Raw genomic sequence first — 8,504 nt, 5'->3', positions numbered from 1 at the left:
AAGAATGTTAATTTCCTGGTTAAGGGAAATAACTTTCTTACTGTACAATTCTATAAGTTTGTAACGTAAATCTGCATGATTATTGACTCCGGTTATGAGTAAACACTGAACACGTCAAGTGTGATACAAGTAAGGTTTTATTAACTACATAAACACTTAAACTAGTCTAACATACTACATAAACACATTAAGCCGGTCTGACATACACATACACACACACACACACATATAGTTGGTATAGGAAAGGGTTAAAGTTTAACACTAAAGAAGGAGACATAAGGAATGACATTTATGGAACCATTTGCATATTCAACAGATTAGATCTGAGGGATACGTCAGATTCTGAGTTCAAACACACCTTTGTAAAAAGGTGTAACTGATACTTAATGCATCAATTAAATCGACTAAGTTTGATACTTGCGAGTCTCGGCTGTCTGAAAGAGATTACTGATGCAATCTTAAGGCCCAAGGTCTTGCTGAAATTAGTTGATGAAAAGAACCAGGTTGAGTCAGAGGATCTTTGGTGAATGGAAAAGTCAAGGCCGAAAGGCCTGGCACAATGCCTTGGTGTCCTGCAGCGTTTTCTCACATCTTCATCTTAGCATCTGACCAAACCACTGACTGGGCGGGGGTTAAGCTTTAATGTCAGAGAAGATCCCCGCCTCTCAAGATGGGCTTATCCAATGATAAAGGCCGGAATCCCAAGTGGGCGTTTTGAGATCCTGTGGAGTTTATGACTCTTTGTGTGGAAACATGGTACTTTAGTATCTGGAACTTGAATCGAAAATACTAAAGGTTCTCAGGGCACTAATATATTGCCTATGTACCAACATATAATATACATTCTTGTTTAGATCATCAGAAGGCGAATTCATAGATACTAAACAAGCTATATGTAAGGTTATATGAATGAGTGGTTTATCGTAAGCATGAATAAAAATAGTCTATAATACAACAGATTAATACAAAACAGCAATAATATACACAATGGCCTGAAGAATATGTGTGTTCATTCAAAGAAAGGTTTTCCTATGAATTAATTAGTAGAAAAGTCAATTTCTACTGTGCATTTGTGCCCCTTGTTTCTGGAGAATGCAGCTGAGAGTCGGCTCGCATTCCACAAGGTTGTAAATGTATCGGGTTACCATGAAACCAGGGTCCTGTTCGGCGTCCTGGGGTGTTACAAAGTATTTGTGAAATCTAGCTAACAAAATATATATATTGTGTTTGAGTGGTCCAGACGCTACACTAATCATGCATTAACGTTGCACATTCATGTTGCTTACATATTATTGTAGCACAGTTAGTGCTGAATACAGTCTAATCAGACTTTAGCCATTAATATGGTTTTAAGATACTGAAAAAAACACAAATGTCAGGGCATGTCAAAACTTCTCCAGAGCCCAAAAACCCCCTCAGACCCCAGAGGGTCAATGTACTACCGTGTTTTAAATTCTGCAAATAGATAAGTCATAGGCTTGTTCCACTCTGGATATTCTCAGTAGTCCATCTCAAAATTGTGAAGATTGCGATTCAGATTGTGGATCGTGATTGTGTGTTATAAAATCGTGATATGATATTTTGGGAAGGTCGCCCAGTAGGTCGCAAGTATATTAACATTGAACAACTGCACACCTCTATGGCATTAGAGCAAAATTACATCAGCTTTAAGGATCAGCTCTTTCTTTTCTCTAGAATACTTCTCATAACCAAAGGCGTCTCACCATATAGTGATGGTGGGCAAGGTGTTGATGGGGAAAAAGAGGGAGAGAGATTGAAAGAGACCTTCAGAGAAAGCATTTCATACGTTTCATCACAGCAGGTTCACTTCAGTCTTTCTGCGTGGAGTCACAATCATTTTGTGGGCTGGTGCCGCCGTCATCTCTGATAACATGACAAAGTGTACTCCTTAATGATGATGAAAACTGGAGCACAGAGAGGACATTTACTGGGAATCTCAGCGTGAAGCCACTGATCCTCTGACTGATCCAGTGGGACTCGATGTCCAGAGCAATTTGGCCGTTGATGAGTGAGTCAGAGAAACCTCCTCCTGTTGTGGAAATGGACCGATCGGTGGGGGCATGATGACTTTTTTTTAAGCGTGATGATATCCAATTATGGGCTGGCGGAACATTTTGATCGGGTGTTAGGAATTAAACTGTGTTGAACTGGACACTTTCAGACTCTTACTTGAATTTGTATCTTTGACCGAAAGAAAAACTCATTCAGGAGAGCAGCGTGAGCTGTCTTCAGCAGATCAGACCATCACTTTTGTGACAAGAGAAATCGGGGGATGCCATGACACTTTAATATGTACTGAATGGTCCTGATTATATTGATATTGATAATTTTGAACATGGTTCTACCCAAATATTTTGGAAAATGTTTGGATATTTTTGGAAGTACTTTTGCTGTACAATATAAACAACCTATAGATAATTTTAGTATGATGGTAAATATGGTATTAACACAGTACTTTTTGTAAGGGAAAAACAAAACTTACTAAAAAGAAACCATGGCACTTCTGTGGTGTTTTGGACATGTACCATAGTTGTTCCATGGTATTTTTGGAAATACTTTTCTGCCTCGTATGAATAATATGGCACATGAATTTTAGTATCATGGTAAATATTAAAGTACTGTGGTATTACCTGTTTTATTGCGGGTAATAAAAACAAACAAAAAAAAATCACATTAGCATAGTAACATGTTTGTTCCTTTTTTTGACTCCAATATGAAACTCCAGGGCAGACTCCAGGGAGAATCACAAAGAATCAATGAGTGAATGCAGTGGGATAATGGTGTCAATATTCTGGGCTAACCATTACCCATGATACCGAGCTGCCCAAAGCCAACACAAGCTTTCAGTACAACTTGCCTGTGGCAGAAAGCCACCCTGTAGCTTCAGTTTGCCCAGAGCATCAGGCTAATGAGCTTCTCTCCTTGAGCAGACTTGGGAAAAGAAACCCATGGTCTCTTTTTCAACCCATGAATCCTTCAAAAATGTTCTTGTAATGCAGGGCTTTAGTTCTGGTCCATGAGGGGTCAGTTCAGCACTAATGCTTTACTTTATTTGTCCAAGAATTACTTTCCTGTTTCAGGTCCTGCATCTTTCTTAAAGGTGAAGCATGCAATTTCTTTTGATGTTAAGGAAAGACACTACAGGAAAAACTATTGCATTTTCCATGCACTGGTCAGTTTTGAGATTAGAAGTAAACTCAGAATCGCAAGATATAAACTCGCAATTTTAAGAAAAAATATCAGAATCAGAATTGTAAGCTATAAATGTGAAATTGCGATTAACAATTTAACAACGATCACAATTACCTTTTAATTTTGTATTCCTTGGCAGAAAAAAAAATCAAGAAAAAAAAGTCAGAATTTTGAATTCTCTGAATTCTGACGGTTTGCAAGTTGCAGAATTGCAAGTTTATTACAAAAATTATTATATTAGGGATGTCCCGATCAGGTTTTTTGTGCCTCCGATCCGATCTGAGTCATTGAATATTGAGTATCTGCCAATACTTATATATTCCTATATTGGAATGTATTCAAGTACAGTCAAGTTATTAAAATGAATCCAATGTATACAGAGTTGTGCATAGAGAAAAAGTAATATATGTTTGATGTATGTATATTTACAGTATATATAATTAACTTAAATGATTTTAGCAAATGGCTGCAATATAAGAAAGAGTGAAAAATTTAAGGGGGTCTGAATACTTTCCGTACCCACTGTATATATATATATATTACAAGATACACTCTCTCTCTCTATATGTATATTGTATAAGTTGATATAAACTTATTTTATTTTATACATATAATAAGCAGAGTAATTGAAACATAAAGTGAAGATAAGATTAGAAAGCATGAAGCTCGTGGTGTCATAACACCAGTCTGTCAATCAAGTCCGAATCAAGACTCAACCCATAGCAACGCGTTATAATAACGACATCTCTGACAGCAGATAAAAGTAAACAATAAATGAATGAATGATCGTTTCAAAAGTGTGAATCAAATACACTGAACACGGAAGCTCAAACGTGTATGTCGCGCTAGAACAGACCTCACTTTTTCTCGCACATCACACACACACATTTGAGCATCCTGTTAATGGAGGTTGGCAAACGCACTTAAAGGCGCATACCGCCTCCTGCTGCACAACATCAGCATTAAAGTTGACGTAAAATAAGGATCGGACTGAGGAGAGTCGATAACGATCAGTAGGGATGGGTGATACCACTTATTTTGTTTTCGATACGATACCTATACTTTTAAAGGCCAGTATTCGATACAGATACGATACTTCTAAACTGAACATTTAAACTATGACATTTATTAAATTATTAAATTACTAAGAGTAAAATGGGTAATGATAGGCCTACCCACTTAACTTTATATTTGAAACACATTTTAACTTTCAATACACCTTAATTGCAAGTTATTAGGTTATATTTTTGTTTACACATGATTAAAATATGCTTACTGTAGTGTTAACCATGGAAATCTACAAATACTATAGTTGAACTACAGTAAAACCATGGTTCATTTTCATAAGGGACTAGCAGTGACAGGCTGTTGCATGCATGCATCAAATAAATGTAACTGCACAAACTATGTAGGCTACAATTTCAATTGGTTTATTGTGAAATAACTCAAACATATGTTGTTGTTTTTTTCTGTCCTCGTTGTTCTGGGCTGCCGTTCCCAAAAGCATCAATGGTTTCTTATGATACTTTTGGGAGAAACAGCCCTGTTTGAATGCACTGTCAGCAGTGAGCGAACACTCTGTGATTGATTCGTTCTGTCTTGCAGTATTTGTGTGTGTTCAGATGAGCAGGAAACTAGTTCTATCCTACACAGTTATTTGCTAACATAGGTTATTCGTCCAATTCAATGCATATTGTACACATTCATATTTTGTTAAATAAAAAATATCACTGGTAAAAAACAAACCTTAGTATCAATATTTTTCATATGAGTATCGACACTTTCGATACTCACATTAGTATCAATATATATCGATAGTCAGGATTGATGCGCCTATCCCTACCGATCAGTTAAAAAAATTGCTTGATCGGCCCCGATCCTGATCCATGAGATCGGCTCGGGACATCCCTATATTCTATAGCTTTATTTTCTGTTCTGGAAGTGTATGCAAATCAGTGCATATTCCATGAGCATATTCCTTTAGCATATTTAAAAGTAACATTTCAGAAAAATACAAAGTTTTGTCATGAAACTAGGCGCGGACTGATAGGTCCTTAAAGGCACAATATGTAATTTTTTTTTATTAAAATATCCAAAAACCACTAGAACAGTGTTATATATCTTGCTGACTTGTGTACTTACATTATCCCAAATGTTTCGAAGAATGTTTAAATCCAGAGAAATAAGCAATTTTAAGTAGTGACACGGACCGTGTTCATATAGTGTCATTGTGTCTCCTGCCCTCGATTTTCTGTTTTGTATATGTTGTGCGTTTAATAGACCGGTGACGGCCGCACAGAGTAGCATTATAACATGACTTTCAAATGTATCTAGTATGATAAAACAGCGCTGCTTTTTTTCTCACATACGCACGACCAGAAGGAGCGGAAGCGGTCGACTGTGGCATAATAAAAGCTCCGCTGCTTTCGAGCTGTGTGTCACACTCGTTCAGCGGCCTCATTTCTCTTCGACGGCTTTCAGGCCTCACCCTGCTTCATTCTACTATGTTAATAAATCATTAGCTCATCCATGAACATGATTTCTACCCGAGTCCTGTCGGATTGCATCGGCTGTGGGGATGAAGATGATAACTCCCATGATTCCACACTCAGGCACGGTGTCATCAAACTACGCCTTTGTCTATTTGTTTATTTTGAATACGCACCATCTAGCGGCGAAAATTACATATTGTACCTTTAACTTAATCTACTAGTAATCACGTTATCTACATGGTGCAGCTGATTGGTTTCTTTAGCATCATCACACAATGAGCTTGCTGCTCAGCATTCAAATACTTTCCTCCTTCCCCAGTCCCAACTCTAGATCTGCTATGGGTAAATCCATGTATGTTATATGTGCAGCAGCAGTATTTCTTACATGCTCACAGCAGCATGTCTGTGGATGTACTGACAGTAGCAAGCCTCTGTATTTCCTCTGCAGCAGCAGCGTAGCAGATCTATTCCACCAAAACCAAACACATTAGTATTGTCATGTAAATTACCATGCTAAACTCTCCAAGAGCTGTAATGACAGAACTGTAATCAATCAACTTAGTGTTTTTTTTAAACACTATTCACTTGCATTTGCTACCCATTTGACTTCTTTAATGTAACATATTTCAAAGTGAAACAGGATATTCAACAAAATAATGTTGGAATTGATTGGAAACCTGTTGTGGTGTCATTATTTTTTCCCCCGCAGTTTCGTATTGCACCACTAATGGTGATAAATTGAAATGACACCCCTCAGCTTTAAAAATAGTTTTGCCCAGCAGTTTTTTTGTTACTTTTGAGTTTTGCAGTGAATCACCATGCAAGTCATACTCTCTCTGTCTGTATTTCTTCTCGCCTGTCTGCGTCTCGTTCTTTGTGTCTCGGTTCCTTACTCAGACTGTCTCTCTTTCTCTCATGTTCTGCCTCTTATTCTCTCTCGCATCCCTTTCGTTTATGAAACGGAAAAACTTCATGCATGCATATAGGAGTTCTTCATTCCTTGGAGGACTTGAATGCATCGAGTATGATCTGCATCTTTCAACACATCTTAATTTAGCATTTTGGTGCTCTTCTGCGACTCAGACTTCCCAGCAGGCCAAGCAGAGGCTGAGGTCATCTCTGTTGACCTGTGCTGGCACTGCGGCCTGATCCACACCATCTGTGATGTGTCACTGCAGCAGATCCATAGAGCTCTATGTCAGTTAGATACATGCATCAGATATATGCATGCTAATGTGTGTTTGCTTTCATAGGGCTTTAGCTCATACTGTGCTGCAAGGGATCAAACGATGATGAGTGAGATGTCAGCTGTGGTTCTGTGTGCATCTGAGTGCATATATCTCATTTATGATGAGCAGTAATTATTCAGCAATTATCAGTTTCTCTAGCTCTGCTTAGTATGAAGTAACATAAGATGAAACCAACTGCTGTAATTTTATGATATAAAAAAACATAACATTAGCAGATTATAAACAATAGCAAAAAAGTAGTTGCATATGTTCTTGAAGCTGAATTGGATGAGCATGATGCTAGAAATGTCAAGATGTATTTTGATTGAGGCTTTTAACTGCTCTTATTTTCATGTGCAGTAAATAAATATTGCATTTAAATTAAAATAATGCATTTAAATATGTAAATATTCAGGATCAAACAGTATATAAAAATATAACAATAAACTGGAAAATCTTACATTTAATTTAGCTTAATTATTTTTAAGCATTATGTCAGTATCTTTTGCTGAATTTGGAACCGCTTACTCAGGGTTGGGCAAAGATACATCAAAATGTATTTTAAAATAAAATACCTTCATTTTAAGTGTATCAAAATAAACTACAAAATACAGCAGCCACACCATGTATCAAAATAAACTACTGTACTTTTGTAATTTAAAAATACAAAAAAATTATTTTACAAGGGAGCATGAAATTTCTTCGCAAACCTTCCATCAATTGGCCTATTTGATCTATCCCTTCACCATTGCACTGACTCAGATGATTAAGTAAACAGTGTTTGATAGCAACAGCTTTTCTCTGCCCGAGTCATGCAATAAATCTGACATATGCAATCAGTTAACAGATCAAATATTCACATATCCCTGTGATCTCCCAGATGAAGGTTAGTTTTAAAGGAACCAACAGTTTAATGTTTAACAGTTTGGGAATGATTCATAATTGTATCCTAATTTAGTTACTTGGTGATTGGTAACAAAGGGCCTACTTTGCATCAGCAACACTGATTTAATGACAAACAAGTCATTCATAAGAAGACAACTGATGGCACCTGAATTCATAGCAACAAGTTTCTAACTAATTAATAATGTGAATGTTAATCATAATTATTATAATATATTATGTGTCAGATATGCAAAATCATGATCCTACTAAACAGCTACTTCAATTAGGGTACAATATTAAGCAATCAAACATTTATTTATCAATCATTGGACACATATTTGGAAGTTGAAAACAAACATGTTAGCTTTTCAACAATTATTAAATGATCAATATGTTTTTGTTTTTAAATGTAGCCATAAACGTAATCAGAATGTAGCAGCAGAACTTGTCAAGGATTATTAACCCAACTCCAACCACTGAATCTATTGAGAGCCATAGAAGTATAGAGGACACATACACATTAATACTGTAGAAAGAACATTTACTTATAATCCAAAAGAGAATACTACAGAGCAGATATCCCAAAACATTTGAAATGTTCTAACAGAAACAGTCAAACTTATGTGTGAATGTGGGTGAGAAAGTAAGTTTAGTGTGTGTGTGTGTGTGTGTGTGTGTGTGTGTG

General features: G+C 36.6%; 1 protein-coding gene across 1 annotated transcript in view; it reads left to right on the top strand.

Moving 5' to 3' along the window:
* Positions 1-8,504, top strand: part of LOC107553999 (glypican-5-like) — a 257,910-nt gene that overhangs the window by 114,878 nt on the left and 134,528 nt on the right. The gene's annotated exons all lie outside the window — the stretch shown is intronic.

Source organism: Sinocyclocheilus grahami, unplaced genomic scaffold (genome assembly GCF_001515645.1).
Source record: "Sinocyclocheilus grahami isolate Dianchi unplaced genomic scaffold, SAMN03320097.WGS_v1.1 scaffold488.1, whole genome shotgun sequence".
Taxonomy (NCBI): domain Eukaryota; kingdom Metazoa; phylum Chordata; class Actinopteri; order Cypriniformes; family Cyprinidae; genus Sinocyclocheilus; species Sinocyclocheilus grahami.
Note: the sequence above shows the minus strand (reverse complement) of the source record. Positions and strands in the feature narration are given on the sequence as shown.